The sequence below is a fragment of the Balaenoptera physalus genome (assembly GCF_965194825.1).
Source record: "Balaenoptera physalus genome assembly, chromosome: 5".
In the NCBI taxonomy this organism is placed as follows: Eukaryota; Metazoa; Chordata; class Mammalia; order Artiodactyla; family Balaenopteridae; genus Balaenoptera; species Balaenoptera physalus.
The window spans coordinates 120,217,852-120,238,879 of record NC_138884.1 but is presented as its reverse complement, the minus strand read 5'-3'; the positions used below and the strand labels follow the sequence as shown (position 1 = coordinate 120,238,879).

The 21,028-nt window shown below is 35.9% G+C and overlaps 1 protein-coding gene and 1 pseudogene across 3 annotated transcripts in view; one reads left to right on the top strand and one right to left on the bottom strand.

Moving 5' to 3' along the window:
- The window catches only part of COL25A1 (collagen type XXV alpha 1 chain), a gene marked incomplete at its 5' end in the record, with an annotated part of 476,870 nt that overhangs the window by 19,168 nt on the left and 436,674 nt on the right, over window positions 1–21,028 (top strand). The gene's annotated exons all lie outside the window — the stretch shown is intronic.
- Window positions 759–8,527, bottom strand: LOC309661354 (small ribosomal subunit protein eS1 pseudogene; annotated as a pseudogene). The gene has a single exon. The product of its transcript is annotated as a small ribosomal subunit protein eS1 pseudogene (transcript).

Genomic DNA, 21,028 nt, shown 5'->3' with positions numbered 1-21,028 from the left:
TGGTGATTCAAATATTATAAACATTTCTACAGCCCATAATGCATACAAATTGCACATTAGAAAGTGAATAGAAGTGCTGATCTCTTGGCATCCTCACTGGCATGGTAGGGAACTTTTGAAGGCAGGGGGTAATACAACCATAGTATAAAGAATTAGCAAATGGTATTTAAAAATATTTTAAACTGTTCTTGATTCTATAGTTAAGTGAAATCTTCTCACAATTCCTTCCAAAGTCTGTTCATTTTTTCACCATTTAGCTCTGGTCTGGTTTTCGTGCTATAGAGCGAAAAATATTATAGTGTTCTAAGTACAAAAGAGTATTCTGATTATAATAATAATTTCTGAAGCACTTGACTGTTCTTGAAGTTTTGTCCTGAAGGCTTTGCAGAAACTTTGGTTTCTTTTGCTCTTAGTCAATGGAAAGATGGATTTAAAATGCAGTCAGTAATCTATCAACATTCTACTGTATTTTTGGAGTAGCTGAAGAATTGCTTAGTATGAACTTTATTCTTCATATAAAAACACGATTTCATGGAGAGGTGAACTAGTTTCAAAAACGTACTTGAAGCAAAAACAGAATGTAACGGTGTGACTCATCAGTTTCCCCATTAAGTTGGTTTTCTGCTGCCTGCAGGATGGCATATTGACATATTCTGTAAACTCAGCAAGAATTCATGATTATATTGACAGTGCATTTCACTATAACTTAGAAAGAACAGTCCCTGTTCTAGGGGTTTTCAAGGAAGGGAAGTGTTTTCAAGGAAGAAAGTTTAGTAGAGTGACTAGCAAATGGGCTTATATAGTCTTAAAAAAGAAAACACCCACTGTTGTTTTCTTTACTTTAGTGTTGCTCCTTATTAACTAGCTGGACATAATATTTTAAACCAGTATTTTGGGGAAAAAACAGATTAATAACTGTTACATAACCATGAAGAACTTGCAAGTGGCTTTTCCTGTTCTTGAATGCTATTGAGCTTCCTGCATGTAAAAATATGCTTTCAGTAGGTTATTAGTTGTTAACCACCATTAAGTTGTCCCTTTAGGTCACAGCCAGCTCATATCCATGTACCTTCTAGAACGGACCATCTGGCCAATTAAGCATTCTAAAGGCAGCTTAAGGTGTGGAGTGTTAGTCCTTCCTTGCAAAGTTAGAATCTCTTCTGTTTGATTAAAAAGGAAGCTAAAATGTCAAAATAACTGCTCTTCCCATCCCTCTAACTTTTAAAAATAACCTTATTTATTTGGAATCTACGTTTTCTAATGTTTTTGGAAAAGAGAAGAATTTAAAAAATACAGTAAGCTGATGTCAGGGATTTGTTCAAGACAGCCATTTTCAGATCATGACATAAAGTCAATTCATAGCAACCTCATACTCTATAGTTGCTTGAGTGCATTCTTAATCACAAAAGAAAAATTAAGCAACGTCTTGAAAAATTTTAGGTTTTTTTCAGTAAGTCTGCTGGTGCTTAGCACAGAGGTCTTCTGACTCTGTTGAGACTTTTAGTAAAGCTGGCACAGAACAGATGAGGTAAATAACCATCACTAGCCTTGACATCAACATGAGCTTCAATCATGGTCTACCATTTTTTTTTGACCATGGAGTACATTTTTCATAAGTAAGATCCATGCCACAGAAGTTACTCATGCAGTTTTTTTACCTGAACATCCTCAGTAATTACCTCGAATTTTCTAAATGCAACTATCATTCTGCAGATCAGCAAGGCTCATTTCGAAAACATGACCCTTGAGGCCATCAGGTCAATATTGGTTCCTTGAGTTCTTGTGACTAGTGTTTTTCATATAGTTCTCATAGCTAGTGGTTTTACATCCTACCAATCTTTTTTAGAAAATAGATCAACCACTTTCTTCTTGGCTCCCTTTTTGCTGCTTTCCATAAGGCTCTTGTTCTTGCCAACCACCATGGTGCTGCTTTGAGAGCCAAAAGGGTGTGTTTCCTATAAAATTGATAAAATTCAGGTTAAGCATTTTTGGCAAGAATATTTTATAGGTGATACTGTCTCATCCTTTGTTGCTTTAACAGCTAAATAGGATTCAATTGAATGGATGTGTAATTGAAACAATACTGTCAATGGATAAACATTTGGGTTGTTTCTCATCTTAAAACATCTTTTAAACAGATAGTAATGCACTTTGGTGAAGAGAAGGGAATGCTTAAAATTTGCTCATATTTTCATCTTTTTTGTTCAGGCCTGTTGAAGTGCTTAATATTTTTATGTTTTCTTTGGTCCTAAAGCAGACCCAGAGAGTTAGCATTCACTTGTGTGAAAGACACCAGTTTAAGACCGAGGCAAATACTTGAATCTCAGTGTGATTATTCAAGCTGTTAAAAGGATCATCACCAAATAGTGAAGTGTTTTTGCATTGGCTCTGCTCTGAAGGCTTCTGTGAGAATATGCTTGCTCTGAAACTGGGGGTGCAGATCAGTTTTTTGGAAGAGCTCTAGGCACCCTAGCTTCCTCATAAGATGATGTAGATCCTTTGCTAGCTGCTAGACCCTGCCCCATCTTTCAGTACTCTTAGAATCATAGATTGGGATTTCTTTATTAGAGCTGATTATTCATGTTTGTACCCTTAACTGTAGGATTTTCAGAAGTGGTCTGTTCTGCAGAAAACATGTTTTATAAAATATCTTTTATATTAGATTATTTGCTTTTATACACTGTTTTACTTTTCAAGAACTGGTAGTTTGCTTCTAATTATGAGAGAGGTATATTTTTAAAAAAAATCATAAAGTTACCTTCTTAATGGCTAAACACTAGATCAGTTGCATTCCTTGGTCCTTGACTATGAAAGTCTTATAACTCCAATTAAAGCAGAATTTGAACTTGAATATTGAACCAGTTGTAACAAATTGGAGGATTAGTTTACTTTCTTAAAAAAATCATTTGTCGAGAGAGTTCTTCAAGGGAGGTGAACTTCTTGTCCAAGTCACCAAATTCTTCGTGAACAGAATTGAAACTGAAAGGTATTCCATGGGGAAAATATTCTTACTTTAACTACATCATTAGCAGAAGGCAATTTCTCACAATTAGCCAGACCTAAGTACTCAGTGTAGCATATTGTAAATTTTCATAAGAAATTAATTTCTTATATATATGGTTGTATATTTAATTCTTCAGAATACTGTAAGAATTAGTAAGTGGCCGTTCAGCTCTACAAAATAACTTTCATAGGAAAAACATAAAAAACATTTCCCAAGGAATTACAGGACTAAATTAAAAAAAAAATTAATAGTTTAAGCCATCCAGCCTTTTTGTTTGATGAAGCTGCCAAATAATTTCTTATTTCAGTATACCATTTCAGCATATATGAAATATGAATGCTAGACAGAGGATATAATCATTGTACATTTATAAAGCTCCATAGTTGCATGCTGTCTGACTAGCAGATTATACTGGGTTTGAAATTATATAGATCAAGTTCTATTACTGTGCTGCAGAGAGGTGGCCTGAACTGATGTGCTGATTCATCTCAAGTTCATTGAAATAATAGCACATATTGAGTTGAGAAAATATTCACATGCAAGTCATGTTGTAACATAATGATAATAAGATATGTTAATTGGCCAGAAAACTCTAATATTGGTCTGTAGAAGTAGTGTCAGATACATGGAAATAATATAAGTTCTATGAAAGATTCCCAAGGTATTTACTATTGAGTGAAATTTCTCTGTGAACTATGTGTTAATATTTTCAATAGACTCTTATTTGTTGTTTGAAGTGTAGGAAAACAGATTTTCTTGGGACATTGTTCTGATATTTACTTATAGGAAAAAATCCAAATTAGTTGCTAGATACTTTGAGAAGAGAAATTTTTAAAAATTTCTGTTTCAAAACTGCAGAAATTAGTAAGATTGTCCCTCCTTCCTCTCTTGCGCCACTCCTGCCTCTTGTATTTCAATCAGGCTAATTACTTGAAGCAACTGCTTATAATCTTGGGCTTTTTAGAAAAGTTCTAAATTAGTACGAATGTATGGATGATGATGGACTTTACACAGGGGTTTCCTGTCTGTTTGGTTAAATATATTGTCATTGAGAAAACAGGTCCTAATTCCACTGAAGTTTTCAGTCATCCCTTTCAGAAGCACGGATGGAAGGACACCAAGGAGCAGGCAAAGGTAGTGCAACATAATGTTGCATCAATAACAGTACTGTGCCTGGAACAAGTAGGTAGTAGTTCTACTGGGTGATACGCAGTTTGAACCATGCACGTAGCATTTTGTTTAGTTTTAAGGGAAATACTGTCACATTAGAGCAGTTCTAGAGGAAAGCAATGAGGATGAAAAACAGCTAAAAATTTTTTTTTTAAAAACATCTGAAATTTATCTTGTAGGAATAACAGCAGGAGAAAATGGGAATGTTTAGCTTTAAAGAGACAAGAGCTAGAGATGGTGGTAGTGATGTTAAGGAAAGCAGGGTGACTGTCATCAGATATGTTGGTGGACTATGTCTGCTTAGAACTGCAGGGCAGAACTTGGATCCGGGTTGAAGTTAATAAATCTTGCTACGCACCCCCCCACCCCTCAAAAGCAAGGTTGTTTAAAAATGGCTTCCTTTGTATCACAACATTGTAAATCAACTACAATTAAAAAAAAATCTAAAAAAAAAATGGCTTCCTTCTGATGTGGTGGGCTGTCCATCATGGGGAGATTTCAAGAATTACAGTACAAATAGTTATTAATTGCTTTCTATGTGTCAAGCACTGTCTTAAGGTGTACACAGTAATATGACACAATCTTTATCCTTGAGAGCTTATCATCTAGTAAGAAGAGACATGTAATAAGCATTATTAAATGTTATCAGTTCTATGAGAGCAGTATATATGGAGTGAGCCAGGGAAGACTATAGAAGAGATTGTCTCTGAGTTTAACATTGAACGATCTGGAGTGTTTGCCCAGTGGAGGGAGAATGAGAGGAAGAAAACACTCACATGACTTCCTGTCAAAGATTTTGAAGAAAGGCTTCTACAGCTTTGTCCTCAGGGTGGTGGGTAGAGAACCCCTAGGGCCTGTTATAATTCTACAGCTCTACCAAGTGATTGCCTTCTAAAAAAAACTTTACAGAGAGAAACCTAACTTTGCACTATATTCTTAATTTTGCCTGAGGTTGGATAAAATTGTCATTTCTATTAATATTTCTTATACAAAGAGACAGAATTATTAAAACTCTTTGGGAAGATGCCTGTTGGCCTTAAAGAGCACTTGTTTCTAAGTGAAGACAGATTCCCTCTCCAATCCTCTTTTCTTCTCCCTCAGGCGCCTCTGCATATTCTATAGTTGACTACATCCACTGTTCTCTATTCTGTGTGGCAAGATGTTACAAAGAGCGTCACTCATATCTCTATCTTGCTTTGTGTCCAGACACACTAATCTTTTTGTTAGGCCATGGTTGGTCACCTCATACTAAACCCTATGAAACCTCTGGGGAAAAGTGGCTTGCGATGAACTTTTGTGGCAGACAGACATCAGTTCAAAGCCTATGCAGTGTTAGGGTTGACGGAAACTATAATGGTCCATGAGAAGAGGCTCACAGGGGGTCCTTTTTCAGGGCAAAAGGACAGATGGTTTTCTCCACTTGAGATCATACACAATGCACAATAACTCCAGTACTTGCCTCCCAACCATGTTACATGCCCGCCTTCTTCATGATGGGAACGGACACTTTTTATAGACCCAGCAGGGGGACATTTACTCTTTGCTACTGTTCTTTTCAGCTGTTTTGTTGGTAGGCTAAGCCTGCCCTTTTGTAGAGTGACAAAAAGGGACTTAGTAAAACACTGGCTGCATAAAGAGGGCCATTGTATATACATGTACCTTCTGTGTAAAAACTAATTTTGTATTTTAAACACAATCAAAGGAAAGTTCAACAATCCATAACTCTGGGTCTCAATTATTTGTGATAAAATATAATCAATGGTTTTTACTGTGCTAACACATGCTGAAAATTTTCATAAAGTTAATCATCTGTGTATTATGTAAGATACACAGTATAATGTTTCTAGACAATTTATAAGTATCATAACCACATGTACTGCACCAAGCTACTTAAATATCCATTATACCAGTTTTACTTGCTGAGTTTAGTAATTATTTTCCAGTTATGTATAGAATATGATTTTTCCATTTATATTTTCAAGAGTCTTAAGTACTTAACTTTACAAAGAAAGAGGTAGTTTCTCTGAATTCTTAAACTATTTGTTTTAACAGAATTAATTGGCAAGATAATTTTTAGCATTTTTATGTGATTGCCTCTTTCCCTTAGGGCTTGGCATATTTCCCATATATTCAACAATATTGACAAATATTAGATGAAATAATCTTTATATGTATTCACTATATGGAAGATAATACTTTACTTTCCACAGCTGTCAACTAATCTATGGAAAAGATTTCTCCCTCTGTAAATCAGTCTAAAGCTAAAAAGAATAGCTGTTTAATTTATTAGAATCTTATTAAATTATGTATTTTTCTTTTCATCTCTTTTTGCTATATCCAGAATTGGAAATTTGAGATGAAAGTAATCTGTACACAGAAAATTAGGGTATTTTTAATTAGAGAATCAGAAAAGCAGATTTTTGGATTGAGTTTTGATTATCAACTTTTTTAAAGTTGAAAAAATAAATAGAACATTTGATTGACAGGAAAATAAAAGATGCTTTGAAAAATCTGGGATTGTGTAATGAATATGCAAAGAAACATCACATAATACATGACTGATTTTTAAGGTGATTGGTACTGATCATATATTCTATTTAGAGGAAAGAGGATTCAGGTCTGTGTGTCAGGCAGTCCTGCTTTTTGCCATGTAAAGAAGAAATGTCCTTTAAAAATTCTTTACTTTTATAGTCATTTGATCTCTATAGCAACCTGGACTGCAAATATGACAGGCATTACTATCACAATATGCATAGAAGAAAACTGAGACCCAGAGGTAATGCCACTTGCCCAAGATGGAGGTGTCAGCCTTTTCTTTTTCTAATTACTAGGATGGGTCTCTTTCTGATGCACAGAGTGATAATTTCCTTAAAATAGGATTGCTGACACACTGAGAAAGGTGGCCATTAGTACTTTTGATAATATTGGAAACCATTGGGTCAAACATAATTGCTTTCAATCAATTAAATATATCTATTCAGAAGTAATAATCATATGAAAACATTATTTTGAAAACCTGGCATTTTGTTATCTTCTGGCAAGCAAGAAATGCAAAAGTTACATTAATTTTCTGGATATAAATGATTATTCAGCAGCCCAATTTGCTGATGTAGTTCAGTGCCAGTTTGGTTCTTCCACAGGACTATATAAGATTCTGTGTGACACTTGACTAATTTGAGGTAAATTTAAAATTTCAATTATTAGCATTTAGTTTAATAAAAATCTGGGGAATTTATTTCTTATACAATCAATTCACTTTTAGTTTAAAAAACTCTCATTACCTTTTGTTGGAAGACTTCTGCTTAGTAATTCAGACAGTCACAATAATCTTTGTTCTTTTATAAATTGAGACTGGCAAGCTTGGAGTGTTTTAGTGGCTGATGGGTGTGAGGGGTTACAAAGGAAGTAATCCAATGTGGCATCTGGTTTCTCTTACTCCTCTCCGTCACGGACTGAGCTCAGATATCACCCTCTCCTCTACCATCCTCTCTCCCCCAGGTGATTCTTCGCAAGGCCATATAGGGACATTCCCGAAGTGCAAATCTTATGTCATGCTTAAATATCTCCATTCGCTCACCATTGCTTTTAGGATGAAGCCCACTTGATACAGTGCTTACTACTCCGACGTAGGAAGCCTTCGTTCCCTCAGGCATGCTGGGTTCCTACTTTGTGTCTTTACTTCCTTATCTTTGCCTGGAATGTTCTCTATTCTCCTTCTCTGCTTGCTCAGCCTTCAAGACCCGCTCAAATGTCAGTCCACATGATATGCCTCCCTGCAAATCTTCCAGGCATAGTCAAAAGCTCTACTGAGGACTCGACATAATCACTCTCGATTATTTATTTTGGGGCCTGTTTAGCCTACACAGTGCCTCCTTCATACTTAGTGCATACTCAGTGTGCATTTGATGGAAAACCTCTGCTTTCAAAGAGCTTTATGAAGAGTTGGGAAACACAAATATCAATGAACTCGTGTTACAAGAGATTATTTGGCTAATCTTAGGTAATGTTCTCATAATTACCTTTGTTTCTATATCCCTTAAATAATGGAGTTGGATTAAATGATTTCCAAAGTATATTCTTATCTTAAAGTTTGACTATGTAAGGAGAGTAACAATTTGGTGTATTTTAATAATGGGATGTAGAAAATGGTGGTTCATTTGCACACTGTTGCACACATTAATAGACAAACTTCAGCCCCCTCCATGATTTTATTGTGATACAACTGGAAAGAAACTTCTTGATTCTTAACTCAACTTTTCAAAAATTTACAAATATGGGCTGCATGCTGAGTGAGGACTTCCAGAAAAAAGTGTTTAAAGTGAAAACACTGATAGAATTTTGAGCGGATATGGGCTTTTTACCCCTGCTAGTTCTTTGAAAAAGTTTAGCATGAATGCTGTAAAAATTATATACTTTCTCCCTTGGTTCTCAGCCCCATCTTAAAAAATTTGAAGTAAAAAGGAACCCATCAGTATGAAAAATAACTGTGGTGTCCAGGGTTGAAGTTTTTTATGTAGAGAACTCCCTGGAAAGGTGCTGGTCAGATTTCTCTTCTGCAGAGTTCATAGCATGTAACTGGTACTCAATAATATTTAATATAATGAATTACAGAGGCTTTGAAAATTTAGGCCTCTGAAGACCAAATCCAAGATGGTAGATGGGATTTTCACATTACTGTGAAGACAAGGTAGAAGTTGACTTAGTTGGTCTCCTGGGGGTGTTTCATCACACAAGTGAAAGAGCTATATTCACCTAATTTATTTTAGCTAAAGAAGGACTATTCTCTTTAATAGCCACTTATTTAAGGCCATAGTATAAAGAAGGCCAGAGGAAATAATGTCATTTTCAGTTAGGTAAAATAGAATGTAGTACACTATAAAATTTGTCATTTTCTCTCCCAGCTTCCTTTAGCAGCCAACATTATTTTATCTGCCTTCATTAAATTTTCATTTTAGCTTTGCTTTTCTATGTTATTAGGAATTTTGCATTTAAGTGTTTTTGAGCAAAAATAATAATAAAAAAGAAAAATAACACTATATTCTAAATTAATGCAAAAAGGAAATTTGCTTATTTTCCACTGAGGCAGCAGTGGTGTAGCCATCTTAGGTGTAGCAGAGCTTAGGCTTTGGAACCAGAGAGAGCTGGCTCTAATTTTGACCTAACTACTTACCAACTGTTTGACCTTGGGCAAATGACTGAAATCCATCCAGCCTGTTTCCTCATCAATAAAATAGAAATATTAATATCCATTAAAAATTAGGAACAATGTATTGTAGGCATCTAGCATAATGTTGGCATGTAGGAAGGTGTCAAATAAATGGAATATAATAATTGTGCTGGGTAAGTCTTAGATACCTCTGCTCTTTATTTAATTAATTAATTTATTTATTTTAAAAAGATTTTTGTGATGTGGACCATTTTTAAAGGCTTTATTGAACTTGTTACAATATTGCTTCTGTTTTATGTTCTGTTTTTTTGGCCACGAGGCATGTGGGATCTTAGTTCCCAGACCAGGGGTCAAACGCACACCCCCTGCATTGGAAAGCAAAGTCGTAACCACTGGACTGCCAGGGAAGTCCCCTGCCTATGGTTTTTTTTTTTTTTTTTTCATTTTATTTATTTATTTTTGGCTGTGTTAGGTCTTCGTTGCAGTGCGTGGGCTTCTCATAGCAGTGGCTTCTCTTGTTGAGGAGCATGGGCTCTAGGCGCACGGGCTTCAGTAGTTGTGGCGCATGGGCTCAGTAGTTGTGGCTCGCCGGCTCTAGAGCACAGGCTCAGTAGTTGTGGCGCACGGGCTTGGTTGCTCCATGGCACATGGGATCTTCCTGGACCAGGGCTCGAACCCATGTTCCCTGCATTGGCAGGCGGATTCTTAACACTGCACCACCAGGGAAGGCCATGGTCTTTAAATTCTAGTTTTTATTGAAAGAATTACGTGCCATAAATTTTTCAGTGCCTAACACATGGCCCGACACATGGCAGAGTCTTGGTAAATATTTACTGAGTAAATGAACTAGTGTAATTTTGTGCAAAAAGGGGCTGCTCACATATACCATTAGTGTTATATAGTATAAATATTAAATAAGGATAACTGAGAAAAAGCTCGAGAGTGGAGAAGGAGCTCTAAATGCCTGAGCTGTCATGAAGCAGGGCTGGACTGCATCCTCCAGGGGGAGGTTCCAGGAGAGGGTCCTGCCCCTTAAGGCTCTACAGGTTTATGTGGATGGGTGAAGGGGCAGCAACGGTGAGTCACCATGAAGGAGGGAACCAAGAGGAGGTGCTCTCCTTAGCAAGGGGTGCCTTCGGATCTGAGACTGGGTATCCTGTCCTTCTGTTGAGCCAACTCACACCTGTGAGGCCAGCTTTGTGCTGAGACCCGAACATCCGGATTTGTCTCCCCTGAGCAGTGGAAGTAGTCCCATTTAGCAAATACCTTTTATGGTTCATACATACTAGGTTATCATGATTGGCTTGTAATCTTTTTCTGTTTCTTAAACAACAGTATTAAATTTGTGCATGTCTTTGGCTCCATTTGTTTCATTTTAGAATATTTTGTTAATTTTGAAGGCGTTACACAGATTCATTGTTCAAGAATATAAAGATAAAAGAAGTCTTTTTCCCTAAAAAACTGCTCCTCTATCCAGATGAAATCACAGTAACCTATTTTTTGTGTATCTTTCCAGAGATGGTTTATGCATGCAAGTATATATGTTCCATATGCTTTATTAACTTGGACAACGGTCACCACAACAGCAGTGATTAGCAATGTAAAATATATACAAGCCTCGGGGTTAAATGTGCATAAGTATGTCCCCTAATTGCAACAGTCCCTTGAAAAGAAAACAAAACAAAGGGCAAAAAAAGCTCAAATAACTGCAGACAGACATCCTTTGGTCACTTAAATCTCTTAATGTATATGCTATTACCTGTGGCGACAATAATTGAGCTTTTTTTTTTTTTTTGGCCTATGCAAGGCAGGCGGGGTCTTAGTTCCCTGACCAGGGATTGAACCCGTGCTCCCTGCAGTGGAAGCTTGGAGTCCCAACCACTGGAGTGCCAGGGAATTCCCTAATTGAGCTTTGTTAAAACAGTGTTCTCTTTGTAACATATTGTAGATATTCACACCTTTTAAAAGAAATATTCAAAGGTGAGTTTCAATCAGTGTGATGATTTATTTGCAGTCCAGATTTTATGGTAAATTAAGTTCAGCATTTTAAAGTTTTAGATTTCCCCCCCAAATAATCTCTCCCACAATGCACGATTTTTCCATACTAACAAAATGATCTTCATGAGTGGATGTCATAAGTAAGATAAGACAGTATGGGCTAAATCCTAACCTCAGACGCAGTCAGATTTGATTAAAGCTCTTTTAGGCTGTTTTATACCGTGTTATCCATAAGAAACATATACAAAGCTGTACTGACTAAATTAAAACAAAAAACAAAAAAACAAAGAGTTAAAATTTCTTGTTTGGTTATTATGCTGAAAACCGGCGATGGAATTTTGTTCCATTGAACGGGGACAGTGAACATTTTTTAAAAAATTGGCTTATTTCCTAGTTTCTTTGATTTTTTTTTTTCTTTTTTAGGTCCCTGGATCCTTATAAACACAGTTGAATAGGAAAGAACATTTAACGTTTTGAATGTGAAAATATTTTTTGTTTATTATGAGTTTGGAAAACTTTCATTCAAATAATGGGTAAATATGGGATTTAACCTGATGTATTAAGCCTTCTTATTTTATCAGTTATAGGAATGAGAATTTGTGCTTGTATTTGCCACCAGTAGGGCTAGATAAATGGGGGTTTCTGATAGTGTATTTGGAAAGGTGACTAAAAGGACAATTTTTACAAACCCATCAAAAACTCTGTAGATTTTTCCCATATGATTTTAAGAGCTGTAGCTCAGCATATGGGTTCATTAGCTTCTCCACCATGTGATTTAGGATGATCTCAGATTCAAGTGATGCAGTTTAATCTAATTAAGACATAATGCAGAGTAAGCTTGAAGTACAATAGTGAAGCCTCTCGGAGGACTCCCAAAAGGCTGACACAATGAAAGTCATGGGTTCAGTTTATAACTATAATTGCTACTTGGTTTTTGCTTGAAAGTAACATGTAATTCAACTATACAGAAAAAGTTTTGAGCCCACATTTTTATGTCATTTTTCCTATGGTTAAGAATAATCTTTATCTTCTCTTCTACAGTGAATACCCATTTATTTATTTACTTATTTGTCTATGTTGTTCCCCAGAGAATACCTTAAAAAAATTTTTTTTAATTAATTTTTTTTTTGTTGGAGTATAGTTACTTTACACTGCTGTGTCAGTTTCTGCTGTACAGCAAAGTGAATTGGCCATACGTATACATATATCCCCTCTTTTTTGGATTTCCTTTCCATTTAGGTCACCACAGAGCACCGAGTAGAATTCCCTGTGCTATACAGTAGGTTCTCATTAGTTATCTATTTTATACATAATAGTGTATATATGTCAATCCCAATCTCCCAATTCATCCCCACTCCCCCTTCCACCTTGGTATCCATACGTTTGTTCTCTGTCTCTAAGTCTGTGTCTCTATTTCTGCTTTGCAAATAAGATCATCTATACCATTTCTCTAGATCCCACATATATGTGTTAATATATGATATTCATTTTTCTCTTTCTGGCTTACTTCACTCTGTATGACAGTCTCTAGGTCCATACATGTCTCTGCAAATGACACAGTTTCATTCCTTTTCATGGCTGAGTAATATTCCGTTGTATATATGTACCACATCTTCTTTATCCATTCCTCTGTTGATGGACATTTAGGTTGTGTCCATGTCCTGGCTATTGTAAATAGTGCTGCAATGAACGTTGGGGTATCTGTGTCTTTCTGAATTATGGTTTTCTCTGGGTATATGCCCAGGAGTAGGATCACTGTATCATATGGTAGTTCTATGTTTAGTTTTTTAAGGAACCTCCATACTGTTCTCCATAGTGGCTGCACCAATTTACATTCTCACCAACAGTGTAAGAGGGTTCCCTTTTCTCCACACCCTCTCCAGCGTTTATTGTTTGTAGATTTTTGACGATGGCCATTCTGACTGGTGTGAGAATGATACCTCATTGTATCATTGATACCTCATTGCAGTTTTGTACAATGTATCGTGATACATTTACATGCATGTATACTTACATGTGTGTACATACATGTACATTTACATGCATGTACACACATGTATGATGTATCATGATACCTTTTTGTACAATGATACATGTTTTGTATCACTGATACCTCATTGTAGTTTTGATTGGCATTTCTCTAATAATTAGTTATGTTGAGCATCTTTTCATGTGTTTGTTGGCCATCTGTATATCTTCTTTGGAAAAATGTCTATTTAGGTCTTCCACCTATTTTTTTGGGGGGGCCCATGCTGCGCGGCTGGGCCCATGGCAATGAAAGTGCTGAGTCCTAACCACTGGACCGCCAGGGAATTCCTGAGAATGCCTTTTCATTTATTTATTTTAATTTAAAAAAATTTATTTATTATTTTTTATTTTTGGCTGCATTGGGTCTTCGTTGCTGTGCGTGGGCTTTCTCTAATTGTGGCAAGCGGGAGCTACTCTTTGTTGTAGTGCGCGGGCTTCTCATTGCAGTGGCTTCTCTTGTTGTGGAGCATGGGCTCTAGGCATGTGGGCTTCAGTAGTTGTGGTACGTGGGCTCAGTAGTTGTGGCTTGCGGGCTCTAGAGCGCAGGCTCAGTAGTTGTGGCACACTGGCTTAGTTGCTCCGTGGCATTTGGGATCTTCCTGGACCAGGGCTCGAACCCGTGTCCCCTGCATTAGCAGGCAGATTCCCAACCACTGTGCCACCAGGGAAGCCCCAGAGAATACCTTTTTAGATGGTAGTAAATGGGTGTAAACTTTACGGGCTGAGGAGGTCATGCTGACTGGTCAGGAAGCAACCATTTATTTATGAATGTTAGTCCTAGATTAATAATATATTCTCTCCTGGCCTCCTTATCTTGACAAATTTAGTGCCAACAACATTAGCAATCTATAAAGTATATTTTGGGGGTGTATGGGATGTTTTTAGGATATTGGAAGTTATGCTTAAGGCAAAAGCTTGATATTAGCATTCTTTCTTTGAAATACTCCATTGTCATGTGTGGATTTCTGAAGGTCATTTATCTTCACCTCTTTACTTCCAGAGAATAATTGTAGCTTGTCCACTTCCTCAGCTGCTCTTCCATAGCCTTCCAGCAAATAATAAAGGTAATAGCTGATACTCATTATACCAAGTACCAAGCATTAAGTCTTTTTCACATAATATCTCAGTTAATCCTTACAATAACCTATTGTCCCAATTTTATTTTTTTATTTTTTATTTTTAAAAAAATACTTATTTATTTATTGTTTGGCTGTGTTGGGTCTTAGTTGCAGCACACAGGCTCTTTGTTGTGGCGCGAGGGCTCAGTTGCCCCGTGGCATGTGGGATCTTAATTCCCCGACCAGGGATCGAACCGGCATCCTCTGCATTGCAAGGCAGCTTCCACTGGACCACCAGGGAAGTCCCTATCCCAATTTTATAGATGGGATAAATGAGCCCCAAAGAGGTTAAATAACTTTCACATATCATATAACTTTTAAAGTGGAAGTTAATTCTGTCTTATTCTGGAGTGCAAGCTTTTAGCTTTTATCTATTATATGTATTACTCCAAGATAAGAGACTATTAAAAAAAGCTTTATCAAAGGAAATGTTTGGAGGTACTATTAGTAGCAGGAAGTATGGGTAGAGAACAGAGAAGTACCTGGGAGAAGAGAAGCACTGTGGAAAAGCATTATGTTAATGAGAGGAATGCAGAAAAAAGGCTGTATTCAGTGGATACGGCTTGTTCGTAGTTTCAAACAAGTATACTAGTAAGATTTGATACACTATTTAATTCTTTAATTTTTTTTAGGTTGACTTTCTGAGTACTTATCCTCTAATGCTGGCTGTTTTTAATAGCCATTTAGTGGGTAGATAATCAGAAAAAGCAGATCAGTTATTCTGAAAGTAAAATTTAAGAAGGTCTGGTGGTATGTAGCAAAGGCCACAAAAACGGCTATTCTAGAGAAGAATCCTGACATTCATTCATATTCTGTTGTTGTATCTTTAATTCCTTGTATAGTTCAAATGATTTAAAAACAAACACTTCCTGCTCCTCTTGATTACATCAAGAAAATACATGTTGGAATAGGTATCTATTGCCCTAATTATAAAGTAATTTTAATGAAAAACTTATTAAAAATTTATTTCACTATTAATTGAAAAGAAATACTAAAGAGAAAGCATAGTTGGTTTATTTAAAGAAAGTGGTGTCCTTTGGACCTTCAGCTCTGTTTTCTGCAGATATGATCATTAGTCCAAAGTTTTAGCCCATGCTGAATACTTTGCACTGTCTCAGTTCTCTAACTTTAACAGATAGGTTAATAGATTTGAGCAGGAGGGTTGAACCGGTATTGGTTTGCCCTGAAAACCTGAGGATTTTCTAATTAAATACTGGATGATCAGTCAGTGCTGCTCAGCTTACTAAATCATGAATTTTTCCATCTTAGTGACATGGTTAAAATTGGAAATGTCAAAAATGCCTGAACAAGAATGTGATTCATGGACTTGAACCCGAACTTGCTTTCAATTTTCTTTATTAAAAAAAGACATTATAAATAGATTAACTAGAAATTATGGCGTATACCTGTCTTTTACCAAGACCGTGTTTCTAAGTTGGAAAACATTTACTTCCTTCAACAAAGGTGATGTTTGTCTCTATAAAATATAATACAATTAATTAATTACTCAACATCAGAGGCAAAAACCATGTGTTGCTGGATTTCATTTGAAATCTCCTTAAAGGGACTTGATCAGCCTGACCTCTGATTGGGCATCTCAAACTCAAAGTAGCTCGGACTGAATTTATTATTCCCTAATAAATAATAAGTAAATAAAAGCCTAATTTGCTCCTCCCTTTGCACCTCTCTCTGTGAATGGTGCTCATCGTCCAAACCAGACACTTGAGAACTATTCTTGAGTCCCCCTACACTCTTTCATTCACTGAGTCCTGTCTGTCCTCCTAAATGTCTCAGGTCTGTCTGTTCTTCTTTGCTCTTTCTGCTACCGCTATCGTCCTACCTACCAATATCTTTCCTCGGGTGATGGTAATAGCCTATTGCCTGGTTTCCCCTGCTCCAGTCTACTTTCCACACCGAAGCCAGAGTGCTCCTTCTAAAATGAAATCTGGCAAATCCTGAAACAACTCCAAACATGTGAGCATGTTCAACAGGACCTTTGCTGGGGCCTCTGTCAGCCTTCCAGCCGCATCTGTCACCCTTCAGGTTGTCCTTGCGCCATATTGCGCTATCTTCTGTTCTCTCCTATTGTGTGCTCCTTTTCAACCTCTGGACCTTCACCCATGATGTCATGGGAGACTCTTCACCCTCCTCAGCCTTCAGGTCCAGCTTAAACTTCCCTTTCTTCCTGGAGCTTAAGTTCTCCTGCTTATGTGCTTTTGTCTGGATTCCGTAGAATTCTTAACGTACTTAAAAATTTTTTTTTGCACTTATAATCCTCTTTTGTTATTGCTTGTTAGATGGTTTGTCTGTTCCATTTGACTCTAAGGTACATGTAGGAAGGGACTCTCTCTTGCCCAGCATTGTATGCCAAGAGTTTCTCATGGTGCCTGGCCCATAGAGGACACTTAGCAAATATTTTATTTAATGAATGAATGATTCAGGTGTGCTTTTTTTTTTTTTTTGCTAGAGCACAGTAGCTCTTATGTTACTCTGCAAAGTACACTCTCAAGGTAGCATGAAAGAAGAAAATTTAGAAAATGTAAGTGGTAGAACACACAGGGCTCAGTGACAGAAAATGAGGCAGGAGTATAATATAAAATTCCAGAGGCAGAGAGAGCTTTGTTTTAATCAGTGTTCAGAGTATCAATCTATCCATCAACCTCAAAACAATTTTCACCGGAACAGAGTTTGTAGTTTTCCACAGTAATGGATTGTAGGAACCACCAAATCTCAAATTAGACAAGTCTTTTAATATCTAACCTAAACTTCTTTTTGCTGTAATATAAACTAATTTCTGATCTTTCCTGGGTGAAATTAAGGGCTTTATACACCTGCTTATGTTATTACAAAGTTCTTCTGTTTTCCTCCAATAACCAGGGTTTCTTTTTTCCTCTTCCTTTCATATTGTATCTTATTTTCTAATCTTTTAATTATTTTTATTGCTAGTATTTGAACCTTTCTGCGTGTGCCATCCTTTATGTCATAAACCAGGATAATCAAAACCTGATTAGTACTTAATACAGTGAAAGGATTACTACTCTTAAGGCTCATTATTGTGTTCTTTTGAAATATATCTCCAGCATATCTCTGCATGATATATTGTAAAGGATTTCATAATTTGTGATTAAAAGAAATTATTGCCCTTAGTCTGAAAGATTTTGATGGACAAATTGCCAGAAAATCATTCCTTCTAATAAAATGCTATTGTGCATAAAGAGCTTAAAAATATATACCTTTCTCAGCATTTTGTCCAGATTGGGCTTAAGTATGACCTTTTTGTCAAAGAAACGCTAAAGAAAGGAATATGCACTTTCTAAGTGGGATGACACTTTTTTAAAAAAATAACTTTTGCTAATGAACTGAGAGGAGTGGCTCTTTCTGGCTCACAGTGGTTATAGGTATATAGAATGATGCTGCATTATATAGTATAATCTTTTTTTTCAATAGGTAAACTTGGTTATGGCTAGGATGGGAGAATTTTAGAGCTTGAATTATATCATGCATTTAAGAATAGAGGAGGTAAATGTATGGGAAAATGGGGGAAATCCTCTGAAAATGAAAATGCACAGGCCAGAAATCCAGATCAGGCTGACCATAAAGGCCTTACACTGATCAACAGTGCCTTGTTATAGGAGAACAAAAAGGAAATAACACGGGCCAAAGACATCTAAAATGACTGTATATCAATATATTAGATGACTATATTACTATTACATCAGTGATGATTTGCTATGAGAGCACCTTGGTAGATGCTTCAGAGATGCTCAAGTGGGCAGTGCCACCTGTCAGAGGGGAACACAGTTAATTTCTTTATACTTAAAAGCTGATTTCCACTCAAGAAATATTTGCTTAGCACTTATAATGTGTCTAGCATTAAACTGTATACTGTGAGGAGAGCTATTTAAAAAATTTTTTTTCTTGTGATGAGAACTTTTAAGATCTATTCTCTTAACAACTTTCAAATATACAGTATAATATTGTTAACTCTAGTCACCATCCAGTTAGCATTTTTAAACTAGTTTGCCCAATGGTTCAATCACAGTTGACCCTCAGTTCCTACTTTAACAAACACTGCTTGTTTTCCCCTTTCCCACTTCCCAAACGAAGCATTCCTGACAGATCCTGTAGCCGTACTGATTTCTCCAACTCTGCTGTGGTATATTGACCTCTGATGCAGCCCTGAATAGTTTATCTTCTTGCATTGTTTATTTCATGTCTTTGTATCTCAGTTCGGAACTAAATTGAACCCTCTTGGGAGGAACCCCATGTCTTAAACAATGGTATAGTAAACATTAAATGATACTGGCACTGAGGAATGCTATTTTTGACTTTAAGAAGTTAAAGATACTTTGAAATACTATAATTTGGAATAAGCCTGCTTAAACATTTTTATGGTTTTTATTACCTCCCAGTTTTCATAGTAAATCTCCCTTGGTTGCTTTATTTTTAAAATGATAATAATTATAACAATAGTTTGTATCATCCTTTATAAATTTACAGATTCCATTTAGATATAGAAATGAGCTGGGTTAGCACGTTCTGCTTGAACTAAGTTTTGAAAATCTTTTTCTTTTAGTGTTGATTTCCCCTCCACCCCAATTATAAAGGTAATTCTCTAAGCTTGTTGGGGAAAATGTAGAATATAAGAACTCATAGAAAAGATAGTTCTACCAACTGAAGGCAATGACTGTTAATGTTTTAACATTTCTTTTTTAAAAAAATGTTAAATATGTTTTTACATAGTTGAGATCATATGCTGTAGATATTTTATTCTATTTTTCACTTAATATTATTCAATAAACATTTTCCATGTTCTTAAACATCTTTATAAACATCATTCTCAATATTTACATGGCAAAGATATTCCATGACTTCTATAATATTTCTACTTATTTCATATACATTTTTTCTTATAATCAGACATTAAAAAATAGTATAGTGTCAAGGTAAGACTTTTTGAAGGGGGTAAGATACGTTCAAAGCAACACTGGTTATCTATATAAGTAGAAATATTTACTTCCTGTTTAAGTTCCAAAAACATTTTTCCTTCTCTATTTTACCTAATTCTTTAAATTGGATTGACTGTTTTCCCTGTTCACTTTGCTATGTATCGTTCTCCAAATTAAGGAATCAACTTGTTATGAAAATTTCCCTTCTCTTGTCCTCTGTTGCCCCATACTCATTGAATAAAAGGATATTTCAGAGAGTTTACAGTATGATATCCAGCAGTTCAAAGAAAACATCTTCAAAATGTTGATGTTGACAACGCAGGCATCTTTGTAAAAGGAACTGGGTTAAATGAAGGAGAGTTTTCTCACCTGTTGTTGCTTTGTACCTGATGCAGCTGCACTTTGAGTCATAAATTTAAATTCTACCTCTCCAAGTAAAAATTTCAGAAAGAGTTCATTCATCTCTTGTTAGTCACACACCAAATCTTTTTTTATTTTCAAGACTTTCCTTACAGTGCAAGCAATGCATGAATGATAAGGCAGCCTCTGGCTGTTATCACTTGTGTCTTTTCCTTCCTGTTTTTCTTTTGTTGTTGCTTTGCAACTAGCATGACTTTAATGGGGTTAAATGGAGAAAGATGCTAGAGATAGTTACAAAAAAATGGAAATAGGTAGTAGCTCTCTGCCTGTGCACACATCAAAGATTGTTTATATGAATGTAAATAACTTGGCAGTATAAATATAAATGTGTCTTATATTTGAATTGATGCTTTTGGTAATCCTAACTGCAGTCCTTGGGGGATTGTTCAAAATCATTTGAAAGACCCTTCTTTTGTAATTTAACATGGCATTCTTACTGAAATTAATCAGCATAACCTTTGCACTTTATATATTAGGTCAAAATATAGATGAAGGAAATTAAAATGCCATTAGTCTCTGAGACATAATTGTAGTTCCTGTCTACAGACTTTTCTTTTAGTCACTATGGCAATGAAGCCTCATTTTTCTGTTAATTAAGAAGCAGCAACAGTATATGTGGAAGAAACAGATGACAGTTTGCAGCAATAGACATTTTAAATGAAAATTAATTATTTTGAAATTAGAAAGTTATTTCGTAAAGAAAGACAGGATTTAGTCTCTGAACACCTTGATTGAGTTTTCTCATTGTGAAAATTCGTTTTTGTTTTTCTTTTTTTTGATCACTCTGTTGAAACTGCTTGCACATGGGTAACCACTGACCTCCACACAGATGTCTGCAGGGATGTCCTCTTTGTAAGGCCCTGTACTAGGGAATGCTGAAGTGACTCAGAAGTGTAAGTCCCCATCCCTGCCCTCGAGGGCCTTAGCCAGGGAAATATAACAGAAGGAGTTGATGTGTTTAAAAGTGATTTATATACTTTCTAGTAATATGAAAATATAGTGTGTTATAATTATAACTTGAAATTTTAGTAACAATGAATCAATGTGTTACAAAAAATAAAGATAAAAGTGCAAATGGAATTCAAAATTGGTAGACCATTACTTTTGGCCGGAAAGCTCAGAGAAGATGTCTTGAAAAACTGTTTTGATTGGACTGGATTTTTTTTTTTTTTTA